Genomic DNA, 24,677 nt, shown 5'->3' on the forward strand with positions numbered 1-24,677 from the left:
CTGAGTCCGAAGCCACAGACCCTGCACGTGCAGAGAAACAAAAAGGGAATAATGACCACAGAGAGAAGACCCCACTCTGTGGGCAGCAAACATGTCTGAGATTCCCACCGAGCAGTGGCCACGACAGGACCGAGTAATGAAGTCCTTCGGTGCTCACTATGTTGTATTTTGTTCTGTAGCTTGCTTTTAAACTCCACCGTGGTAATAGGAGTTTTCATTTACTTGTCGGACTCCCTGGAGGGTCACTTGAAGAATGAGAGGATCACCGGATCTTTCGGGTTCCTGCCTCAAGCCGTCCCTGTCTGGATGTCACCCCCTGCCCTTTTCCTCCCTTGGGCCCCCAGAGACCAGGGGATAACAGGTCTTTTCTGCCTTGGATTTGATCCGAGGCCAGGCATCCCATAAGCATCACCCCACTCTATCCCTGGTCACGTCTTGTGTTGGGGTTGCTGTGTGGGGTGCACGGGTCAGGACGTTGTTGCACCAAATCCAGAGCAGGGGAGAGCTTAGCCGGCAGCATGACAGAGAGTGTTAAGTGTTTCCCTCTCAGGAGGAGGCGAGGAGATGGATCTGACGGCGTGCTGCTAATGCGATTCTGAACTTCTCGGGCACCCAGAGGGCCTGCTTGCCTGTGGTCTGATCCCTGAGGTGCAGAAATGCCACTGTGGCTCCACTTTCCACAGAAGCCTCTTTCCTGGAACCTACAGATCCATTCTTGCCCGAAGCCTTGGGGCTCCTTGCCAGGATCTGTGGATGTCACGAGATACTACCTTCCAGTCAGGGCTGGCCAGCCTCCCCCACGAAGGCTGGGCAAATGCCCAGGATGCTAGGCCAGTGGGCATCTGGGCAGGAAGGGAGAGTCCACTCTGTACCACAGACTAGCTGGAGGAAAGTGGGGTCGCCAAGCAACAACATGCCCAAGATCTCATTCTCGGGGCTCTGCAGGCCTGGGGGAGGGTCTAAACTCTTCCTCTTAAATTAGCCCTTCAGCTCACTGGCCCTGAAATGCCACATTTCACCTCTTCCTGGCTGCCTCACAGCTTCTCCCTCCAGGAGGTACCCAGTCTTAAGCAGCCTTGTATGGTCTGGCAGAGGGGGCCCCTTTTCCTTAAGGGAGACCAGGCTGGGGAAAGTGTTCCCTCAGAACACCAGACATGTCACTTCTCCCAGCCTCCACCTGCCACCCCGTAATCTCACTGCCACCTTCAGACCTTGTGTGAGACCTTTCCACAGGGTCAGAAACGAGCGCCTGCCGGGAGCAGGTTCAGCACTTCCTAGGTGTCCTGTGTGGTGACCTACCCTCTGGAGGAAGGGAGCAGAGGACCAGAAGCAGAGGCGGAGCGGGGGGCAGGGGGCAAGGAGAGTCGGTGGGCTGGGAACCTATCGTGACTTGTGGAATAGACCTTTCGCCTATGATGCAAAAGTTTTTCTTGAGTGCCTACTGTGTGCCAAATGCTGTGCTAGGAAGCTACAACCATGAACAGACAGCCACGACCCTGCCCTCACGGATATTACAGTCCAGGGACCAAGGCAAAAAATAAACAAGCGAAGTCATGCAATGATAGACTCATATTGTACCGAGCGCTCAAAGGAAATAAATAGGTACTGTGATAGAAAATCAACTAGAAATCTGCTTCAGATAAAATGGTCAGGGAAGACCCCTCTGAGTCCAGGTGACAAGAAGCAGTAAACAGGGACTAGCAAGAGGCTGAGGGACCCGCACGTGCAAAGGCCCTGCCGTGGAAAAGAGCTTGGGGTGTTCTAGGAACGACAGGCTCACTGGGCTTGGGGATCAGTGAGCGAAGGCATGACCTCTGCCTTGAGATGGTGGGAGGGGTGGGCAGGGACCATACCAGTCAGGCCAAGTTTAGGCATTTTGATTTTTGTCTGAGGAGAATGGTGAATCGTTAAAGGGCTTAAGCAAGGAGGACTACGTGGCTTACATTTTCAAGCATCGCTGTGGCTGCGAGTCTGGGCACAGGCTTTAGGAGCTGGAGTAAGAGCAGTGAGAGGATGAAAGAGACAGAGAGATGGTGGAGGAGAGAGCGAACGAGAAAGGTGAAGGTTTGGAGACATGTTTGGAAGGCTGGACAGAGGACTTGCTGACGGGCTGGGGTGGGGGCTGAGGAGGAGTCAGGCGGAGGTTCAGACTTCCAGCCAGAGCAGCCCGTGCTGGGTGGGGCCGTTTACCAACGTGGGGAAGACTGGCGGGAGCCAGCGGGACAAAGAGCTTGGAGTGAGAAGAGGACAAGGTTTTCAAACTCCAAAGTTAAGGAAGTCATTATCTCCTATTCCTTCCCAGCTTGCTGAGTAAGGCCTGGTAACCCAATTTTCCAGGCTGAGAAAACCAGGTTGAGCCCGGTGAAGTCAATGGGGCAGGGCTGAGAGAGAAAACCAAAGGGTCTGTTTGCCATTTGGGGTCTTCTGCTTCTAGTCTAGCACCTTCTTTGCTGGCCCAGCTATGAAACCCCCTCCCAGATATCTCACCAAGGCCACCTTAAGCCATCTTGGCCCAGCACCGAGGACGGGATGCTCTGGCCCCAAGAGATTTTGTCCCGGCCTTCATCTCCGCTGGTGTCCTTATCTGCAAAAGGGAGATGATAGTCATGCCTACCTCAAGAAGTTGTTGTGAAACTTGAGTTAGCTTTGTAAACACTAAACAAGAATGTGTTTAGCGCGGCATCAGGAATAGACTCTTGGTCCTATTTTAGCAGATTTTCCTCAGCAGGTGTGCTTTGGGGGGAAACGTCTCTGCTACACTGACCAGTCACAGACCGGCCCTTCTGGAGGCAGGTGCAGAGCTGCCAGACCCAGCCTGCCAGATCCGAGCCTGGAGATGGACCCAAGGCTCCGTGACCTTTCACAGTCCCCAGACTCCAGGCCAGGGACCAGCCCTGCTCCACAGCCACGTTTTCTTCAGTCTTGGGCAATATGGGGAAAACATGTAAGTGACACAGTGGCTTTTTCTTAAATCGAACTGAATTCTGTTTTTCAATTTTGAGATTTTGTCTTTTACACTTTTGATGTTAGAATATTCTTTAGAAAATGGTAGTGATAGGTGTGGGTGACATGGTTATTTGTGATGATTTTAACTGGTCCATGAAATTCAAAATCTGAAATTCAAAATCTGAAAACCAAACGTCACACACATAAACCCACCACACATACACACGTTCCACATACAAACGTATGCCATACACACCAGATCTACACACCAGACACACTACACAAACGCATGCTACATACATATACACCACACATGCACACCACACACACACACCACACATACATACACCCCAAATACAAACATATAGCACACACACCACAGACATACCACAGAGACCTACATACCATACCACATGTGCCACACATATACATACTACACACACATCATACCACACACATATACACCACATATGCACCATGCACACTCATACCAAACCACAATATACACATACACACAACACACATGCAAACATATACCACATAGACTCATACCATACCACACATACACACACCATACCACACCCACACACCACACATGCACACCCACATACACATACCACACCACATACACACTGTGCACATACACACATACCATACCACACCACACATGCCTTACACACACACACCACATACACATACCACATATACACCACATAAACATATACCACACACACTACACCCATACCACAAACCCTATACATATACCACACACATCATACTACATGCATGCAACACACATGCACATCCCACACCACGTATACCACACATACCCACATACAACACACATACACACACCACAGAACATACATACTGCACAATATGCACACACCACACATATAACACACACATACATACACCACACAAACACATACTATATGCACATACACTACACACACACCACATTCATACATACACACTACACACACAAACCACACATACACACACTCCACAAACATACTACACATACATACACCACATACATACCACACCACACATATACCACATACCCACCCATACCATTCCATACATACACTACACACACACACACCATATATAAACATATATCACATCAATACCTACCACATTACATATACCACACACACTTACCACACCATATATACATACAGCACACCATGCACCACACATACAACACACATCCCACACTCCTCATTCTACATAGGCCCCTTAAGACCCATTATTTGACACACTGTACCCTCACTCAAGTCTTCTCTCAGCATGCACCAGCCAGGAGAGTCTTATCCATCCCCCGTCTGACCCATCTCACTTGTTCTTCAAGGACTGCTTTGAGCTACCTCCCCGGCCAAGGTCAACAGAACACACTGTCCCCAGCAGCCTTTCAGCCCTGATTTACTAGCTGAGTAATTATGAGATGCATCTGCATTTTTTCTTCATTGCGTTGGGGATGATCTGCACATATCCAGAGAACTAAAAATAAACAGGAGGTTTGACTTGTTTGAAGCTGGGTCAATGTTTATTTTCTCAAAGACTGGACTTCCTTGATATGGATGTAAAGTTATATGCAATGGGCCCTAGGTGCATAGGCTATGGTCTGTGATTTGAATATATAGGTGGGTAGGATTTGCACTAAAAATCTTAGCTGCAAAATCTCCCTCTGGATAAGACTAGGGCACGGCAGACACGCCCAGCAGATCTCCCAGTTTGCCCTGTTGCTGCTCTGATTCTGTCGCATCACCACATACTGAGCAAATGGGAGCCCTTCTCTAGGCCTTACTTTGTCCATTGGCAAATGGACAGGTGGAAGAGAAGGCAGAAAAGACAGTAGAATATTGTTCTTAACTACTGTAGTGTCATTAGTCCCTGACAAAGAGCCTCGGAGCTGGTCTTTCTCTCGAATCCACTTTCCTTCAAGTAGGGGGCCAGTATCCCAGGAATAATAGAGCTACGGGATAAAAATGGAGCATCATCTTCTACTCAAATATTTAGGGGAAAAGTAATATAATAAGGAGTAGAATGCAAAATTTGAGTGAAAATTTTTTAAACAAAAGTTAAACTGAAATAGTTCCCTCTGGCTGCAAAAGAAGCAGCTCTGTCCCACCAAGTCCTACTCAGCAAAATTAGCACGGGCCAGACATATTTGGCAAAGGATAGACATGGTTTTTTCAAGATGACAGGGGATAGATAAAAAGTTATGGGGCGCCTGGGTGGTTCAGTGGGTTAAAGCTTCTGCCTTCGGCTCAGGTCATGATCCCGGGGTCCTGGAATCGAGCCCTGCATCGGGCTCTCTGCTCGGGAGGGAGCCTGCTTCCCCCCCTCTCTCTGCCTGCCTCTCTGCCTACTTGTGATCTCTGTCTGTCAAATAAATAAATAAAATCTTAAAAAAAAAAAAAAAAGTCTGTCTCCAAGGCCATCGTCCTCTTCCTTTCCCATTCCTCCCAACTAGAGATTAAAATGCATGGGCACCAGCCTTCATGCCCAAGACCCCTTGCAGGAGCCCAGGTAACCACTGTGTGAGCAGAGCCGTCTTTCCTATGGATCCCCTTTACAAAGTGATACCTCCAAGGAAAGGACCATATGTAATCTACTCCCTAACGCTCAGGGCTGACTTCTCCAGCAGACTCAGGAGACAAAGTGCCTCGGGTCCCATCATAGTTTACTTCATGTGTCAGCTTGGCTAGCTCACCAAGGGCCCAGATATGTGATTAAACAGTATTCTTCTAGGTGTTTCCGTGAGGGTGTTTCTTTCTTTCTTTCTTTTTTTAATTTATTTTTATTTTTCTCACCATAGTACATACCCTCCCCAATGTCCATCACCCAGCCACCCCCATCTCCCCACCCCTTACTCCCCAGCAACCCTCAGTTTGTTTCCAGAGCTTTAAGAGTCTCTTACGGTTTGTCTCTGTGAGGGTGTTTCTGGATGAGATTAACCTTTGAATCAGTAGGGGTGCCTGGGGGGCTCAGATGGTTAAGCATCTCCTTCAGCTCGGGGTCCTGGGATGGAGTCCCACATCGGGCCCCCTGCTTGGCAGAGAGAGAGCCTGCTTCTCCCTCTCCCTCTGCTGTTCTCCCTGATTGTGCTCTCTTGCTCTTTCTGTCAATAAAATAACATACAAATAAAATATAAATAAATAAAAATTTGAATAGGTAGATTGTCTTCTCCAGTGTGGGTGGGTCTCGTCCCGTCCTTTGGAGGCCTGAATAGGACAAGAAAGGCTGAGTAGAGAGAATTCTCTCTCTCTGCCTGCCTTTGAGCTGGCGTGTTGATCTTCTCCTGCCTTTGATCTCAGACTTGGACTGGAGCTTACACCATTAGCTCTCCTGGTTCTCAGACCATTGTGCGAGGACTAGAGTGATACTATGTATACACACACACTATTGGTTCTATTTCTTCAGAGAATCCAACCACCACAGATTTCAACCCTGAAGGTGGTTCTAGGGGGACAGAATTTTAAGAATGAGTTTTCTGAATTGGTTCTGGGTGTCTGGAATTGGCTTTCTAATCTGATTAGACTTAAAAAATGCTAATGACTATATTTCTGGTAGAAAGAGCACGGATAGTCCGTGGAGTAATCTGGCAATAGAGATATGCAAAATTGCTCCATTGGATACTCCTAATCAACCTCTTAGATGCAAGGAGCCAGGTAACAGTGTTTATGAATACTTTCATACCTTTTCATACATTTGGAAAACTAAGGAATATAATGAGGTTGGCTGCTTGCTCCTAGTATCTCCGGATAAAATGGTGCAAGGAAAGGATGAGTTCAGGGGTTGGAATTCCCAGCTCAAATGCTGCCAAATGACCTAAAAGCTTCTGTACATGCCCTGAAGAGAACCTTATCTCCTCAAGGTGCAGGACTGAGCCTGCTGAAAATCAGGCACAGAATGTTGTCCTGCCCGTAGCTGAATTAACAACACAAGTTTAACTCCTACCCTCACAAGGTGTCTACTGTGAAAATGAAGGCATTGATTGAGAAAGAACGGGATCCTGTAACTTGGAATAGGGACATGTAATAGGACCTTGATGAACTAGGGACCTTGAGCTCCCACATTCTGGAGAGTCTTCTTTGCCAGAGGAAGCAGCCTCCCCACTTCCAATAGTAGCCTTTCCCTCTCATCAGAGGGGACTAGCCCTGCACGGCCTAAAGAAGCTGTCATGTCCTCCCCTGAGGCATTGCCATGCAAGACAATGCTGATTCTTCTCAGGACCCACTCCCATCATCTCTCTGCTTTTTGACCTTCAGCCAGACTCAAGTTCCAGTGGACCCCTAAAGATGAGCTACAAAATGGGACCCATGAGGAGGTGTGCTACACTTCAAAAGAACTATTTGAGTTTTCTAACTTATGCAGACAAATCTGGGGAAGGTGTGTGTGAATGAATCCTGGGAGTGTAGGATAATGGTGGAAAGAACGTAAAGTTGGATCAGGCCAAATTCATTGACATGGGTTCACTAAGCAGAAATTCTGCATTTAATGTCTCAGCTCAGGGAGTCATAAAGGACTCTAACAGTTTGTCTGAAATATGGACCAGAAGGTGACCCACAGTAAGTGAATTAGAAATACCTTGCCAACAATGTCCACAATAGCCAAACTATGGAAAGAACCTAGATGTCCATCAACAGATGAATGGATAAAGAAGATGTGGTATATATATATATATATATATATATATATATATATATATATATATATTGGAATACTATGCAGCCATCAAAAGAAATGAAAGCTTGCCATTTGCAATGACGTGGATGGAACTAGAGGGTATTATGCTTAGTGAAATAAGTCAATCAGAGAAAGACAATGATCATATGATCTCCCTGATATGAGGAAGTTGACAGGCAACATAGGGGGCTTGGGGGGTAAGAAAAGAGTAAATGAAACAAGATGGGATTGGGAGGGAGACAAACCATAAAAGACTCTTAATCTCACAAAACAAACTGAGGGTTGCCAGGGGTAGGGGCGTAGGGAGAGGGTAGGTGGGGTTATGGACATTGGGGAAGGTATGTGCTATGGTGAGTGCTGTGAAGTGTGTAAACATGGCGATTCACAGACCTGTACCCCTGGGGCTAATAATACATTATATGTTAATTAAAAATAAAAAATTATAAAATTTTTTAAAAAAGAAAGAAATGCCTTGCCAGCCTGAGTTTAATGTAGAAGAAGAAAGTCAAAGGGTTAGGGAGATTGGAATTTTAGAGTGGATTTGTCATTTAGGATTTACTCGCCCGCATGGGGAGAGTCCAGAAGACATACCCCCCACCACTGCTGTGATAAATCAATTTGTGAAGGGAGCCCAGGCATCCTTGAGGAGCTCTGGAATCACTCTTCTCGGTAGGCCAGACCTCATCGTCTTGACTGCACACTGAATCGGGAAACCTAGGTGCAGTGGGAGTAATTGGACCCTGGTATGATAGGGGTCAAATGTCTGCCTTCAACTGCCAGAGGCCACGCAGGCATGGTTGTGGGAAAGGACAGCAGAGCCAAATCAGCAGTCAGAGTAGTCTGACTCCCACAGATCCATGGGGCTGGCCGGGTGATCACGGTGTTCCTTGAAGTGGAACAGATAAGCAGCCTACTAAATTCGCACTCCATCTCTATGAGCAGACACATTCTAGGTCAAATGAGCAAAAGTCTAACCCAAATCATAAAAGCAGAATCACGCCCTCAGTTAGTTCCCAGAGGTGAGCCAGTTTAAAGACTTCTGGGTCTCATGAATGAAGGAGAAGCCAGGTTCCCTTAAGGAAGGAGCGCAACCCACTGCCCGAATTTATACCAAGACTCTTTCTCCAGCCTCGTCTTTCCCAAGGGCCCTATGGCTTTTTACTTGACTTAAACTTTTTTTTTACTTTTTAAAAAGCTTTAACTTCTTACTTTGACTTCTAACTGTGCATTGGGGAAAAGGAAGTAATTCGACCCTTCAGGGACTACTGGGCATTGACTTTAAAGTGACATTAATTCCAAGAGACTCAAAAGTGCCTGTGGCCTTCCAGAGCAGGGGCTTGTGGAAGCCAGGTGACAGTGGAGTCTCAACTCCGATTCATTTTCCAGTGGGACCAGTGGGTCCCTGTCTTAGTCCATTCGGGCTGCTGGGGCAAAATGCCACAGACTGTGTAAACCGAAATGGGCTGCCTACAATTCTGAAAGCTGCAAGTTCAAGATCAGGTGCCAGCACCCCTGGATGAGGGCCTTCTTCTGAGCTGCAGACCTCTCACTGGATCCTCACCTGGTGGAAGGAGCTAGGGAGCCCCGGGGAGTCTTTTTCACAAGAGCACTACTCCTGTTCCCTTCCTATGCACGAGGGCTCTACCCTCATGACTTAGCCCCTTCCAAAGCCCCCACCTAGTCATACTTCCACCCTTAAGGGTTAGGATTTCAACTATGAATTTTGAAGAGACGCAGATATTCAGGCCGTTGCAGTCCTCAAGCCCATCCTGTGGTTATCTCCCTAGTTCCAAAAATGCATCATTGGAACAGATATACTCAGCAGCTGGTCCAATCCCCACGTTGGTTCTCTGACCTGTGAAGTGAGGATTATTATGGTAGGAAAGGCCAACCGAAGCCACTAGGACTGCCTCTATCTAGAAAAAAAATGGTAAACAAAAGCACTACCACAGACCTGGAAGGATTGCAGAAATTCGTGCCAAATTAACGTATGCCTGATACCTTATATGCAGCTGTTGGTCTGGCAAATGCTTTTTCCTTGACACCTTTTAGTACAGATCACCAGGAGCAGCTCCTTTCAGCTGGCAAGGCCAGCAATATATCATCACTCTCCTCCCTCAGAGGTAGAGCAGTCCTCCAGCCCTATGTCATAATTCAGTTCACAGGGACCTTGGTCACTTTCTTCTTCCACAAGATGTCATACTGGTCCATTACGTTAATGACAGCAGCTGACTGACCTCGTGAACGAGAAGTAGCAACTGCTCTAGATTTATTGGTAAGACACTGCATGTCGGAGGGTAGGAAATAAATCCCATAAAAATCCAGGGCCTTTTCCCTCAGTGAAATTTCTTGGTGTCCTGTGGTGTGAACATGTCAAGATATCCCTGGTAAGGGGCTGGATATTTTGCGTCTGGCTCCTCCTACAACCAAGAAAGAGACACAATGTTTTGGGGAACTCTAGGTTTTGGAGGCAACACGCTCCTCATGAGGGTGTTACTCCAGCCCATTTATGAAGGGACCCAAAGTGCTGCTGGGTTTTGGTGGGCTCAGAAGGGAGAAGGTTCTGCCACAGGTCTGGGCCAGCGAAAAAGCTCTTCTGCCACTAGAGCCCTACAAGCCAGTAGAGTGAATGGGGCTTGAAGGATCAGCGGCAGATAGAGATGCTATTTGGAGTCCTTGGCGGGCCGTTAGAGGTGAATCAGCACTTGGCCCTTAGGACTTTGCAGCAAAGCCCAGGGCCATCCTCCAAAGTTAACTATTCTCCTTTTGAGAAACGGATCTTTTTCTGCTCCTGGGCCTCAGCAGAGACAAAGCACTTAACCACAGGCCACCAAGTTACCAGGCAACATGAGCTCCCCATCGTGAACCAGATGGTATAGGACCCACCAATCCCTGCTGGTGTGCTCCATCATCAAACAGAAATAATATGGACGGGATCCTGCTTGAGCTGACAGACCCTGGCCTGACGGCAGAAGCAAGTTATAACACAGAGAACTGACCCAGAGGCTCATGGCCTCCAGCCCGGGTTCCCTGACATCTCTCTCCCAGTCCACACGCATAGCCTCACAGGGAGTTCCCTGAGATCAGTGGACAGAGGAAGAGAAGACTCAGGCCTGGTTTCCAGATGGTTCTGCATGATATGCAGTTACCTGGATGTGGTCGGCCATGGCACTGCAGCCCCTCTCTGGGACACCCCTGAAGGCAGTGGTGAAGGGAAATCCTCCCAGTGGGCAGAACTTGGGCAGCGCCCCTGGGTTCTCACTTTGTTTGGAAGCAGAAATACCAGACATGTGATTATATATTGATCCATGGTCTGTGGCCAGTGGTTTGGCTGGATGGTCAGGGATTTGGGACAAGCATGATAGGGAAATTGGTGACAAGGAAATTTGAGGCAGAATTATGTGGATAAACTTCTCTGAATAGAGGGACGGTGGGAAACGTGAAGATATTTGTGTCCCATGTGAATTCTCACCGAAGGATGACCTCAGAAGAGGAGAATTTTAATATTCAAATGGATAGGATGACATGTCCTGTGGATACCAGCCAGCCTCTTTCTGCAGCCACCCCACCGTCTCCCAACAGGCTCGTGAACAAAGTGGCCATGGTGGCTCTCCAGGGCTCAGCAGCCTGGCTATGGCCACTGATGAGTGCCTCAACTGCTGGCAACAGAGACACACCCCCAGCCCCTGACATGGCAACACCTCCAGGGTGGTCATCCCACTTAGCCGGCGGTAGGTTGATGACCTAGAACCCCTTCGGTCATGGAAGAGGCTTTTAAAAAAAAGCATTTTATTCTTACTAGAATAGACACTCTGGACCCAGATTTGCCTTGTCTGTCATGCCACGCTTCTGCTAACACGGCCATCCCTGCACTTACAGAATGCCTGATGCATCACCATGGTATCCCACCCAGTGTTGCTTCTGACCAAGGAAAAGCAAAAGAAGGGCAACAATATGTCAGTGCTCATGGAATTCACTAGTCTTACCATGGTCCCCACCACACTGGAGCATGTGGTTTGACAGAATAGTGGAATGATCTTTTGAACACTCAGTTATAATGCCAGTTAGGTGGCGATAACTTGCAGGGCCAGGGTGAAGTTTTCCAAAAGGCTCTATCAACTCTGAATTAGGGTTAATATATGGGACTATTTCCCCCATAGCCAGGATTCATAGGTCCAGGAATCAAGAGATGGAAATGGGAGGGGCACCACTCGTTACCCCTAGTTGCTCACTAGCAAAATTTTTGCTTCCTGTTCCCATGACCTTATACTCTGCTGGCCTAGAGGTCTTGGTCCCAAAGGGAGGAATGTTTTCACCAGGAGGCACGACAATGATTCCATTGAACTGGAAGTTATGATTACAGGCCAGCCCCTTCGGACCCCTCATGTCCTGGAATCAACAGGCAGAGAAGAGAGTTACTGTGCCGACTGGGGAGATTGGTCTTCACCAACAAGGGAAAATTGGGCTGCGAATGCACAATGGAGATAAAGAAGAGTATGTGTGGAAGATAGGAGATCTCTAAGGGAGTCCCTTGGTATTACCATGCCTTGTGAGTAAGGTCAGCAACAAACTACAACAACTCAATCCAGGCAGGACTGCTAAAGGCCCAGACCCTACAGGAATGAAGGTTTGGGTCACCCCACCAGATGCAGAGCTGTGACTAACTGAGGTGATTGCTGAAAGTAAAAGGAATACAGAAGGGCTAGTGTAAGGAAATCATTGTAAGTACCAGCTCTGACCACATGACCAGTTACAGAAATGAGGACATAAGATGTATTATCTTTATATGATAATTTTTAAGATTTGTTAATTTTACATCATAGTAATCAAGTTATAGGATATCAGGAAGAAGAGGAAACATCTTTAAAGGAGTTTACCTCCTCTTCTGGGGAAGGAGTTAGGGCATTTTTGGTTGTTTGCAAGATTGTTGTATTATGTTAGGCAGATTTATGACCTTTTTATTGTCTTTATTTGGAGAATAAGTTTGGTTTAAGGAGATGTACACGGATGCCAAGTTGATGAGGAGTGGACTCGTGATGGTTAATTTTATGGGTCAATATGACTGGGCTGCTGGGTGCCCAGATATTTGGTTAAACATTATCCTGGAAATGTCTGTGAAGATGTTTCTGGATGAGGTGAACTTTTTTTAAAAAATATTTTATTTATTTATTTGACAGACAGAGATCACAAGTAAGCAGAGAGACAGGCAGAGATAGAGGAGGAAGCAGGCTCCCCGCTGAGCAGAAAGCCCAATGCGGGGCTCGATCCCAGGACCCTGGGATCATGACCTGAGCTGAAGGCAGAGGCTTAATCCGCTGAGCCACCCAGGCGCCCCAGAGGTGAACTTTTGAATCCATAGATCCTCGTAAAGCAGGTTGTCCTCCCCAATGTGGGTAGGTCACATACAATCTGTTGGAAGCGCAAATAGAGCAAAAAGGCAGAGTAAGGGAGAATTCGCTCTCTCTGCCTGATTCCTTGAGCTGGCACATTGATTTTCTCCTGCCTTTGATAGCACACTTGGATTGGAACTTACACCATCGGCTCTCCTGGGTCTTTGCCTTGCTGACTGCAGATTGTGGGGCCTCTCAGCCTCCAATACCACATGAGCCAATTCCTGATAATAAATCTCTTTATATGTCTATATATCTCCTATTGGTTCTTTTTCTCTGGAGAACCCAGACGAATGCAGTCCCACGATACTTGTAGGGACCCATGAAAGTGTTTTAATTTTAATTTTTTTCAAAATCAGGAGATGAATATAATAACAATGAATACATACAAAATGAGTCAAGGCCGGATTAGGTATTTCTTTATGCCAATGGAGTTATAAAATATAATTTTAAGTGTATTTTTATGGAAGAATGAGCCCACAAAGGCACAAGCGCCTACGTCCCATGAAAGCCATAACGTGACCATGCTAACACTCCACAGTGCCCCACCCATGAGGACTGGAAGACTTTTGGCCTGGGATCCAATGTCTACCCATTGGTTTGGTGGGTTGACCAGGATGGTGTTTCTGTGGCCTTGCACTCACCTTGAAGAAGAACTGTTGTCCTTGAGTTCTATTTATTAATAGAACTATGTGTGTTTCTAGGGATGAGGTGGGTCTGCCCCTGTAGAAAGCTGAGTAAACCAGAACGGGGCAGAGGAGAGTACTAGCTTCTCCTCGGAAAAGAAGATAACTATCAAGGAGCACCTTCCCTGCCCCCACCATCAGTTTTCCTCTGTGTCCTGTCCTGGTTCTTATCTAATTAGGCTGACTTCTCTTCCCCAAAAGATCAGGACAAAATATTTAGTGAGCCCACACTATGATTCAGATACTCCTCAGGGCAGAGATAGACAACGGGATGCTCACAGCCTTTGCAGGCAAACAGCCTCATAAACAAGCTGTTAGAGCACAGAGCCCAAAGTGCTATGCGCAGGTCCATTTTAATTCTACCTGGTTGAACCGGGAAGGCTTCACAGAGGAGGAAGCCCTTGAGCAGGGCGCGGAAGGATGAATACCAGTTCGACCACAATGAAGGGAACAGGGGAGGGTGGGCATGTGTCCTTCTAACTTCCCAGAGGGAAGAATTTGTTTGTTTGGTGGTCCCAAATGTGTAGAACCAAGAGAAGTCATGTGAAATGAGCTCTGTAAGTTGTGAGCCAAAAAGTACAACTGTTTGTTCTGTGACGGTGTAAAATGATTTCTTCTCGCAAACAAAAACAAAAAACCTGAAACAAATGTACATTCGGAACACCCTGTCACAGAAGACCTACCACCGCCACAAAATACTCTGTGCCCTAAGACCATTTTACTCACCTGCAATCTGACAGGGACAAAGGGTGAGAAGAACGGCAGATGGCTGGGCGCAGGCAAAGGGGAAGAGGGCCAGGTTCTGGGGATGGCAGCGAGACCTGTTGAGTCAGAAATGGGAGTATAACCGTGACATGGGCCCCCATCAAGCCTCTTATCCCAAAGAAGGAAATAGGTACTAAGACAAGGAGTATCCTTGTCTTTTGTGGGTGGAGGGTGGCCTCTTAGTGGTTAAGTGTGATAAAATGTGTGTCCAGAGTGTGTTTTCAGGGCTCTGGCTATAAACATCTCAGCTGGTTTATGAACTATATAGTATAATATGGTATAATGAAAAAATATTTGGGGGGACTTTGTCCTGGGTTTCTGGCACAAAGCTCCTAAAACCTTTGCAATTCACTGGTAGAAACGCCTGTTGCCGTTCAGCATGACCCTTCTGAACACGCCTGAGTTTATGCCGATGATGTGACTCAGGGCAGAGTCTGCAGCTAGCCTCAGGATGGGGGCTGATTGCCGGAAAGACCAAACACATGACTAGAGGGTGGGAATTTTCAGCCCCACCTCCCAAACTCTTTTTTTTTTTTAATTTAATTTATTTATTTGACAGAGAGATAGAGATAGAAAGAGAGAGAGTGTGCACAAATGGGCTGAGGGGCAGGCAGAGAGAGAGGGAGAGGGAGAAGCAGGCTCTCCGCTGAGCAGGGAGCCCGACGTGGGGATCGATCCCAGGACCCTGGAATCATGACATGAGCTGAAGGCAGTTGCTTAACCGACTGAGCCAACCAGGTGCCCCCCCCACCAACTCTTAAGAATAGAAGGGGGGCTGGAGATTGAGTTATAAAAACTCTGGAATGATGAGATTCTGAGAACTTCCAGGTTGGTAAACACATCAAAGTGTTCAGTGAGTGATGTACCCTGAAAGGGCACAAAAGCTCCACCACCACCCCCTCATCCTTTGCTCTGTGTATCTCTACCATTTGGCTGGTCTCAAGTGGTATCATTTATAATGAAATGGTAGTCGTAAGTCAAGTACTGTTTTTAATTCTATGAGTCAGTCCAGTAAATTATCGAACTTGTGGGGAGCCATGGAAACCTCTGAATTTATAATTAGTCAGGGAAAAGCCAGGGTCATCTGGGGACTCCCTTGCAGCTGATATTTAAAGTGGGGACAGTCTATAGGACCAAGTCCTTTAGCTTGTGGGATCTGATGCTAACTCCAGGTTGATAGTGTCAGAATTGAATCGAATTGAATTGAGTTGAATTGAATTGAATTATAGACACATAGGTGGTGACACAGAATTGGAGAATGGAAGTGGAAAAACAACACATATTTGGTGTTGGGAAAAAAACACACATGGGAGTCAGAAAAAAAAACATGCATATAGAAATTACAATTCATAAGGAAACATCATCAGCTGGGTTTAAGGAAGACGATTTACAAAGCAGCTCATGGACTTTACTTTGTTTACAACTAATGCATAGTCCTCTTGGTTTTTAGAGCCAAGCTGATGAGAGATACAGTCCCCAAACCAGAACATCCCAGGAAAAACTCAATCTTCTTTTTATTCTGATGGCAAGCTGGGAGGCCCAGATAGAGGCATTGTAGAATACAGGGGCCCTAGTTCCTATCCTCTCCATCCACTGGACTGGTATCAGAGGACGGCTCCTGGAGCTTCATGGCCTGGAAGCTCACTGGAGACAGTTCCTTCTGGAAAGAGTTGGAAGGAGAAAGGAGGACCCCAGGGGCCAGACTGCCTCTCCCACAGATGCCCTCTTTGTCTTTGGGCAAGTTTTTCCCATCTTGGCCTTCTCATCTGTTTTCTCTTCTGTAAGACAAAGGGTACTGGACTTGATGATTTGTTAACTTTCCCCCAGCAATAAGATCGGGCTCCATGGCTCTAACCTATGGAAGATGTCCAGAGATTATAGGAGGACACAGGGAAAGAATAGACGTGGGGTTTATCCCATTGAATCTCAATGAGTGTTGAATAAAGGAATTCTTCAGAGAAGAAAATAGCCCCAAATTACTCCGGCCCCAACACTGAGCCAGATGCCCTCCATGAAATCAGGGAATCAGATAGGGTGCTGGCCGCAGGGCAGCAGGGGCCGTGAACGGAGTGACTAGAAGGGAGTGCTGTCAAGCCTCTTACCCTTTGGGTCCCAGCTTCCCAGTGTAACCTTTCTCAGGAGGAGCAGCATGGTCACCACTCATTACATTTTCAAGGGCCTGCTAGTCTGATGAACCGTTGAGACACTGAAAGCTCATTTGATATGCACATGACACAGAGCAGGGAGGGAGAGCTGCTAGGCTGACGGTAGAGTCAGGATCCAAAAATATGTCTGCTGACATGCAAGATGGGTTGAAGCTAACAAGATTATGTTTAGCAGGGAGAAATGAGAATCCCAAGCTCAGATCTAAAAAGACCAACTAGACCAGGGGTTGGTAAACCATGGCCTGTGTGTCAAATCCGAACTGCAGTCATTTATGTAAGATCAGATTTATTGGAACACAGCCACGTTCATTTGTTTATCCACTACCTGTGGCTGCTTTCAACGTTACAATTACGATGTTACATAGTTGCACCAGGATTGTATGGTCCACAGTGTCAGAAGTCACTTGAATCAGACAGAAGTCACTTGAACTAGACAAGGAAGTCCAGATGGGGAGATTTGAATTTATAACAGCTTGAGTGAAAAGATTCAAAAAAGAAAGTGTGTGATCATTTAGTCTCCATGAATAGCATTATAATGTGAAGACAGAGCTGTATTAGATAACTAGTCCTTTAGATGTATGTGACCAAGAGTCATCCAAGAGTAGCTCAGCACAAGAGGAATGTCCTAGAGGGAGGCTATGGTGGTGTTTCGCACAGCAAACAAGAACTTAGAGAAAGCAATGACCATCAGGAGCAGTCTAATCAGGAACTTTCTCCCCATCTCTCCCCTCTCCTGCCTGTGACTGCTTCTCTCAGTACAGACCAGCTTTCTGCACACAGCCAAGAAACATGGTGACAGCAAGTGTCCTCTCCCAAGTTTGACAGTTTTCATCAGTCCTGGTTTTGTCTCTTCTCCCTCAGCACATAGAAAGATGACCTCTCCCAGTCTCCCCTGTAGTTAATTAAGTGAGACTTTAGACTGAAACCTGACTGGAGAAGGGGGCAGGGGTGCGGGAGTGATAGGCATCCCTCTCAGGCAGAAGCCATTCAGAGCAGACAGGACTTCTCCATGTCCTCCATCCCTCTATTCCTTTCATCCCCATCTTTGCAGCTGGAAGTGAAAGACTTTTAAGGATAGAGCTGCAGGACAGAAGGATCTTGGTTCCCTGAATCACCACTTGGAGAAGAGCTTCCTAGGAGAAGTACCCAGCCCCCATCAGACTTCGCATGGAAAGGAAATACATTTTCATTGGATTAAGCCACTAACATCTCGGGATTGATTCATTTCTGCAGCATAGACTACTCTGTCCTGATGATGTAGCTGCCGATAGCTGCTGAATTTTGTATCTCATAGTTTTAGTCACCAGAGAGGCACTCAGATCCCCAGATCCCAAGAAATGAGTTGATTGGAGCAGCTTAAATATAGTGCCAACCTCTTGGCCAATCATCTGGCCTTGGGGGCAGAGTCATAGCCGAACATGGCAGGCCCTACGAGGACCATGTGAAGGGAGTTTTCTGGGGTGCTGTTTCCAGAAGGAAGCCTCGGGAGTTGGAGGGTGTGGAGAGAAGAAATGGCAGAGATAAACCATATATAGTGTCTCCGCCTACCAAGCACTGGAGTCTTATGCTCTGAGAATAGTATTTTGAAAGGGATCCCGAGATGAGATTCCTGGAAAATCCGTTAGGACAGATTGGGAAAAGAGGGAGGAGAGTGACGAGGGAAAAGCCTCAAAGAACTCTGACCTAAGAGGTAGAATGAAAGGACATGAGGATGTTTAATCTTGAAAAGAGAATTGTTTTTTTTTTTTTTTGATTTTTTTTTTTTTATTTATTTATTTGTCAGAGAGAGAGAGGGAGAGAGAGAGAGCGAGCACAGGCAGAGGCAGAGGGAGAAGCAGGCTCCCCACCAAGCAAGGAGCCCGATGTGGGACTCGATCCCAGGACGCTGGGATCATGACCTGAGCCGAAGGCAGCTGCTTAACCAACTGAGCCACCCAGGCGTCCCTTGAAAAGAGAATTGTTAACAGGGACACCAGGACTCTCTGCAAGTTGGTAAAACACTGTCCCATGAGCGGGGCCCTGCAGTCCTCCCTGCAGTCCTCCAACGGAGGATTAGCCCCAGAAGGTGGACATGACAGAAAAGTCACACTGCAGCCCAACTTCAGGAAGAACTTCTATTTGGGCCAGCCAGGAGGGGCTCAGACTCTCCTAGCCCTAGGCAAGGCTGAAGGGTCATTACAAGGGCACACCAGCCAGCAGGCTCAGAGCTGCTGAAGAGGACTCGACACCATTCTGTCCTTGCTGCCCATTCCCCTCCAGTACTGAGATTCTCAGAAGTACTTTAAATTGGTCACAAGTGTGACTAAGAAGCCAAGCAAACTATGATGTGGGGGAAGATACAACCTATCAGCGTCGTCCACACGGTCCAAAAGCCCACCTCCTTCTCGCAGCACCCTGGAGCTCTGTGAGAAGGCCACTGGACACCCAGGAGACCCTAGAGGGATGCTCTTTCACTACCCTGGCTGCTGATCCTGAAGCCAAGGCTAGGAGGCAGGGTATGGCAGTTGAGGGGGCGGGGGGCAAGGAGATCTGTCTGCAAGGGTCCCAGCACCTTGTGGGGTGATGGGCAGAGACGACGCACTCTCGGAAACAACTTAGAGCTAAGATAGTGCTACACTGTGTAGAGTCAGGGGTCTTCTCCCCTCATTTTACGGATGAGGCCCAAGTGACCACATGACTTAAGCTGCTGGCAGGGCCAGGATCAGAATTGCGCCCTTCAGGTCTCGCAGGAAGCAGGGCAGTGAGCACAGACCAGAGCTAGACCCCCTGACTCTGCTACCTACAAGCTCTGTGACCTTGGGCAAGTTAACTTAGGTCTCTGTACCCCATTTTCTCAATTATAAGATGTTACTAGAGGGGTGCTTGGGTGGCTCAGTCAGTTAAGCATCCGACTCTTGATCTCAGCTCAGGTGCTCTCAGGGTCCTGAGTTCAAGCCCCACACTAGGCTCCGTGCTGGGTGTACTGCCTACTTAAAAACAAACAAACAAACGCATGTAACTAGAGATAGCGTCTACCTCAGAGGACTGTTTTGAGGATTGGATTTCCAGGGCTCACAGGTCGTACAGACAGGAAGAGGCACATCCAGGGCTTGAACTGAGATCTGCGTGATCCTGAAAACGGAGTGTCTCCTGGCCCCACCCTCAGCCCACAAAAGGAAATCTTTTCAATTATTATCTCGGGGACATAACTTGGTCAAGCCTGTATATGCTAGAAGCTTGAGAAGTTTCTGTTCTCGCACATGGGGAAACTGAGGCACAGACTGTCACAGTGACATATCACCTTAGGAAGAGGAATGGAGTAGTGAAGCCTGCATCAGATGTCTTTTGAGTCCAGTTACTGAGGTGAAAGGTAACCACAAGTTGCAGGATAATGGGCCTGGGCATCAGCTTGGCCCTAGGACTCTGTGTCAAAGAGCCTGGATTGGGCCCAGCTGCCCTTTCCCTGGTTTCAGTTGCGCCATGAGCCTGTCCACCACTGAACAAAGCAAGCCCTTGAGAGATGAAGCAAGAGAGCAGGGGTAGGCAGCACTGGGAAGAGTACCCCGGCAGCCAACTGGTGAGACAGCAAGTCTGCTGGAGGCTCCGAGCCCTGCCGGGAATGTCTCACTTTGGCCTTGCAGGGCCCGGGGACGCTGACTTGCTGAATCCTTACCCACCTTCCCTAGATCTGGCTGACGCCATCCTGCCCATCGGGGTAGTATAAATAGATTTCAACTGCACCTATTTTTTTTTTTTTTTGCCCAAAAGTTGCTGATGGATTTAACTGTTCCTAATCCCGTGCCAGGTTGGGGTAATGTCCCTGTCTCTGCAATGGTGTGTCAGAGGCTCAGTGGTAGGATGGGAAGTCGGGGAGGAGAGGAGGGGCTGCTGAGTCACCCATGTGCATGGGCACGGCCATCTGCCAGGCCTTGGCTGAGGCTCGCAAGCTGCCAAGGGACTGCCACAGAAGATGAGCCAGGTGTAGAGCTCAGCCGAGAGCAGTGAGGGCATAAGAGAGGCAATAAGGGTGTCTGCCATTACAGATCCCGCCACTTACCCGCTGGCAGACCTTTGGTAAATTCGTGTGGTTAAGCCTCAGTTTGCTTCTCCGCAAAATAGGAAAAAATCATGCCTCCATCTCGGGAGGATCTTTGAAAAGATACCAGATCATCAGATATACCAGCAGCAGAGCAAGGGCAGGCTTCAGAGTGGTACGAGGTGGGCGTAAGAGCCTGGCTTCCAGGTCCAAGTGCCTGGGTTCGGAGCTTGGCTCTCACTTCCTGGCTGCTTGGCCCTGGAGGCTGGGGGTGGGGGGAGGGAGGAGCACTCTTTGCTCCTCCGTTTTCCCACCTATAAAACAGAATAGTCATAGTTAAGTGCTTCATGCAATCATTATGAGGATCGAAATGGCTTAATAGTTGCAAAACCCTGAGAACAGCGGTTGGCACATAATACATGAGAATCTGTTAAGGACCAGATGTCTTTTGGCATCCATGTAAACTCATGCAACTTTACCTGTTGAAATTTCTTTTCAGCATTGGGTAAACAAATCTTGCTTGAAACTGTCATCCCTCCCTCCTCCTAAGGCTGGTGTTCTAAATCCTTCTTTCCTTCATGTAACACTAACTGCATCGTATCCCCTGACCTTTCTCTTTCCCAGCCTCTGGCTCCCTTCTCCTCCACTGTCCCCTCTCTCCTGTTTGCAGCACTGGGCTCAGCGGGGGCTTCCTGAGTGCACAGAAATTCAATTACCTGTCCAATGCGCTCATGATCCATTCATTGAACACTAATGGGGACACCGTCACGTCCTAGGCACTGTGCTACGTCCTGGTGGCAACAGATGAATAGCCAGAGATGAGGAGGCCAAAAAGGAAGAAAACAGATCGTTAAAGTAGACTTCGACAAGTTAAACAATGAGGGAAGCCCTGAGTCCCATGGGAATCCAAAGGCGGGCCCTGACTTAGAGCTGGAGGGTTGGCAATGGTCTCCTGGAGGAGGGGCATCTCCTACAGGACACCCTGCTCTGGCCCAGGACCCCCACTGAGCACGTCCGGGCTGCTGCTCAGTCTCCTCCAAGGTTATTCCCTCACTCCTTACTTCCCAGCCAACCCTCAGTTCCTCCTCCCAGCACATTCCCTGCCACCACTGGGCCTTTCACATGGCATCCCTCTTCCTGCGGTAGTCTGTGGCTCCCAGTTAATGACTTTCTTTGTTCAGCTCTTGGTTCAAATGGGACTTCCCCCAGGTCGCTTCCACTGACCTCCCTGGCTAGGTCCAATCTCCCCATAAGAGGCACCCCTAGAACTTGTACCCCCATTTTACAGCCCTGACTACATTATATGACTATTCAGTTCCCAGACGCTGCAGATCAAACTCAAGGTTAAATGAGCAGCTGAATGGCTGCATGAACACATAAGCAATGAGTAAGGCAGGATAGTATGTACGTTAATTCTGAAAGATGATGGAAATTATGACTTCTTTTTATTTATTTATTTTTTTAATTTTATTTATTTATTTGAGAGAGAGAGAGATCACAAGTAGGCAGAGAGGCAGGCAGAGAGAGAGGGGGAAGCAGGCTCCCTGCCCGGCAGAGAGCCCGATGTGGGGCTCGATCCCAGGACCCTGAGATCATGACCTGGGCCGAAGGCAGAGGCTTAACCCACTGAGCCACCCAGGTGTCCCTATGACTTCTTTTTAAAGTTAGTTATAATAATCACTTCTTTATAATAACTCTCATCTATTATAGTACACATTGCAAAAATTTCACTTGTTTACTCCACTCACAAATATTAATGAAGCACCTGTTTTGGGGCAGACATAGTTCTCAGCACTGGGATGAGAAAGCAGTAAAGAGTTCGCCACATGCCCTGCCCTCTGGACTTTGTATTTGGGTGGAAAGCAAGTAAAGAGACAAAGGCATGAGGACAGAAATCAGGCTTTGGGGTGCCTGGATGGCTCAGTTATTAGGTGTCTGCCTTCAGCTTGGGTCATGATCCCAGGGTCCTTGGATCGAGCCCCACATCAGGCTGCCTGCTCAGCAGGGGGCTTCCTTCTCCCTCTCCCTCTGCTGTTCCCCCTGCTTATGCTCTCTCTCTGTCAAGTAAATAAATCTTTTAAAAAAGAAGGAAGAGGGGTCCCTGGGTGGCTTGTGATCCCAGGGTCCGGGGTTTGAGCCCCGTGTCGGGCTCCCTGCTCAGCAGGGAGCCTGCTTCTCCCTCTCCCACTCCCCCTGCTTGTGTTCCCTCTCTTGCTGTGTCTCTCTCTGTCAAATAAACAAAATCTTAAAAAAAAAAAAAAAAGAAGAAGAATAAAGGAAGGAATAGAGGGAGGGAAGAAGGGAGGAAGGAAGGAAGGAATGAATCAGGCTTTGGAAAGTGACTCCTTGTCACAACCCCACAGCTTCAGACCTTCATAGCTCATCCTGTCCTCTTGGATATCACAATGAGAAGGATGGCATTGACTCAAGAAATACAGGAAATGGGGTGTCTGGGTGGCTCAGTCGTTGAGCATCTGCCTTCGGCTCAGGTCATGAGCCCCAGGTCCTGGAATCAAGCCCCACATCGGGCTCCTTGCTTGGCTGGAAGCCTGCTTCTCCCTCTCTTGCTCCCCCTGCTTGTGTTTCCTCTCTAGCTGTGTCTCTCTCTCTGTCAAATGAATAAATAAAATGTTTTAGAAAGAAAAAAAGAAAAAGAAATACAGGAGAACTCCTTGAGAAAGTCCAGCCTGTGGCCTGGGCTTGAGTCACCTTGAACGGGCTCCCTAGCACAGACCAACCAGGGGAAGGGTCTCTGCAGTCAATGCCAAATGTCCAGGAGGCAGGCAGGCTGGGCTAGGAGATGATGGAGCACCTGAGGCCCCAGCTGGAGGTAGATCAGGGCACAGCTGTTGTCTGGTGCCAGGTGTCCTCCACTGGCCAGAGGGTTTTTGTTGGCTGCTGACACAATGGCCTGACATTCCCCTGCCTCAGCAGCCAGGAGCGGGAAATGAGGGCTGAGCTGGCCAGTCCCTTGTGACAGTGAGTCCTGCAGCCCTTGAAACCTGAGGAGATGGGCTGAGGTCAGTGCTTGCCTCTGCTCCCCCAGTGGGGGTAAACTTTAGGCTTTGAATCTTGCCTTCCCTGAACGTGGGACTCCTTATAGTAGATCCAGGGATGACAGGATGGGGACTGCTCTTGGGAGGATGGATATGGGGGTGCAGCTGGAGGGGAGGGAGCTGCCTCCTTAGGCCCTGAGGTGACAGAATGATGCGCGGTTCTCTGCCTTTTAAGGGCTCATGGTAACATTTGCCAATTCCCTTGTACACGCCACCGATGTTTATTGAGCTCCTACTATGTGCCAGACCCACACTGTGCTGGGTGCTTGAATGGGATGGGGTCCCCATCCTCCCTCAGATCATTTGGACAATGTTTCGTCCTTTCTAAAAACACTTGTCAGGATCTCAAGCAATCCTTGTTCCAGTCCTGTGAGTGCCATGAGAGCATTACTGTCCTTCCCTTCTGACGGATGGGCAAGAGAGGCAGAGAGAGGGTAAGTAATTTGCTTAAGGGGAAGCAAGGTAAAAACCAGCAACCACGTCTTATTTACCCCTTTGCTGAGCCCCACCAAGGGGAGTCAGGAAGTGGTACTTTATTTTGATTTTTAATGGTTCACCCTCACCCTTAAGAGTCTGAAAGTAAAACTTGATGAATTAGGGAAGGCTTCGTGGAGCCCCTGACTTTGTCTTCCCCACTCACTCTTTCATTTTTAGCACCTTCTTCCTGAACAGAACCAACACCCTTGACGGGCGAGAGGATAGATCAGAGATCTATTTAAAGTTCTTGCTCTTTACCACTGATGTCACACGTTGGTGTCCATCTTGACCGGTTCTGCTTAGAAGACCTCACTGGCCGGACGCAAACCCAGCTTGGTTTGAAGCTGAAACACCTGCTCGGTTACACATACCCACACACTTCAGAGACTCCCATGCTTCTGTATTTATGCTTCTGCCCTTCCTCCAAGCACGACAGAGCACCCTGTTCCCCACACAGGCACTCAATAAACCCTAATTGA

This window comes from Martes martes, assembly GCF_963455335.1.
Source record: "Martes martes genome assembly, chromosome: 7".
NCBI classification, from domain to species: Eukaryota; Metazoa; Chordata; class Mammalia; order Carnivora; family Mustelidae; genus Martes; species Martes martes.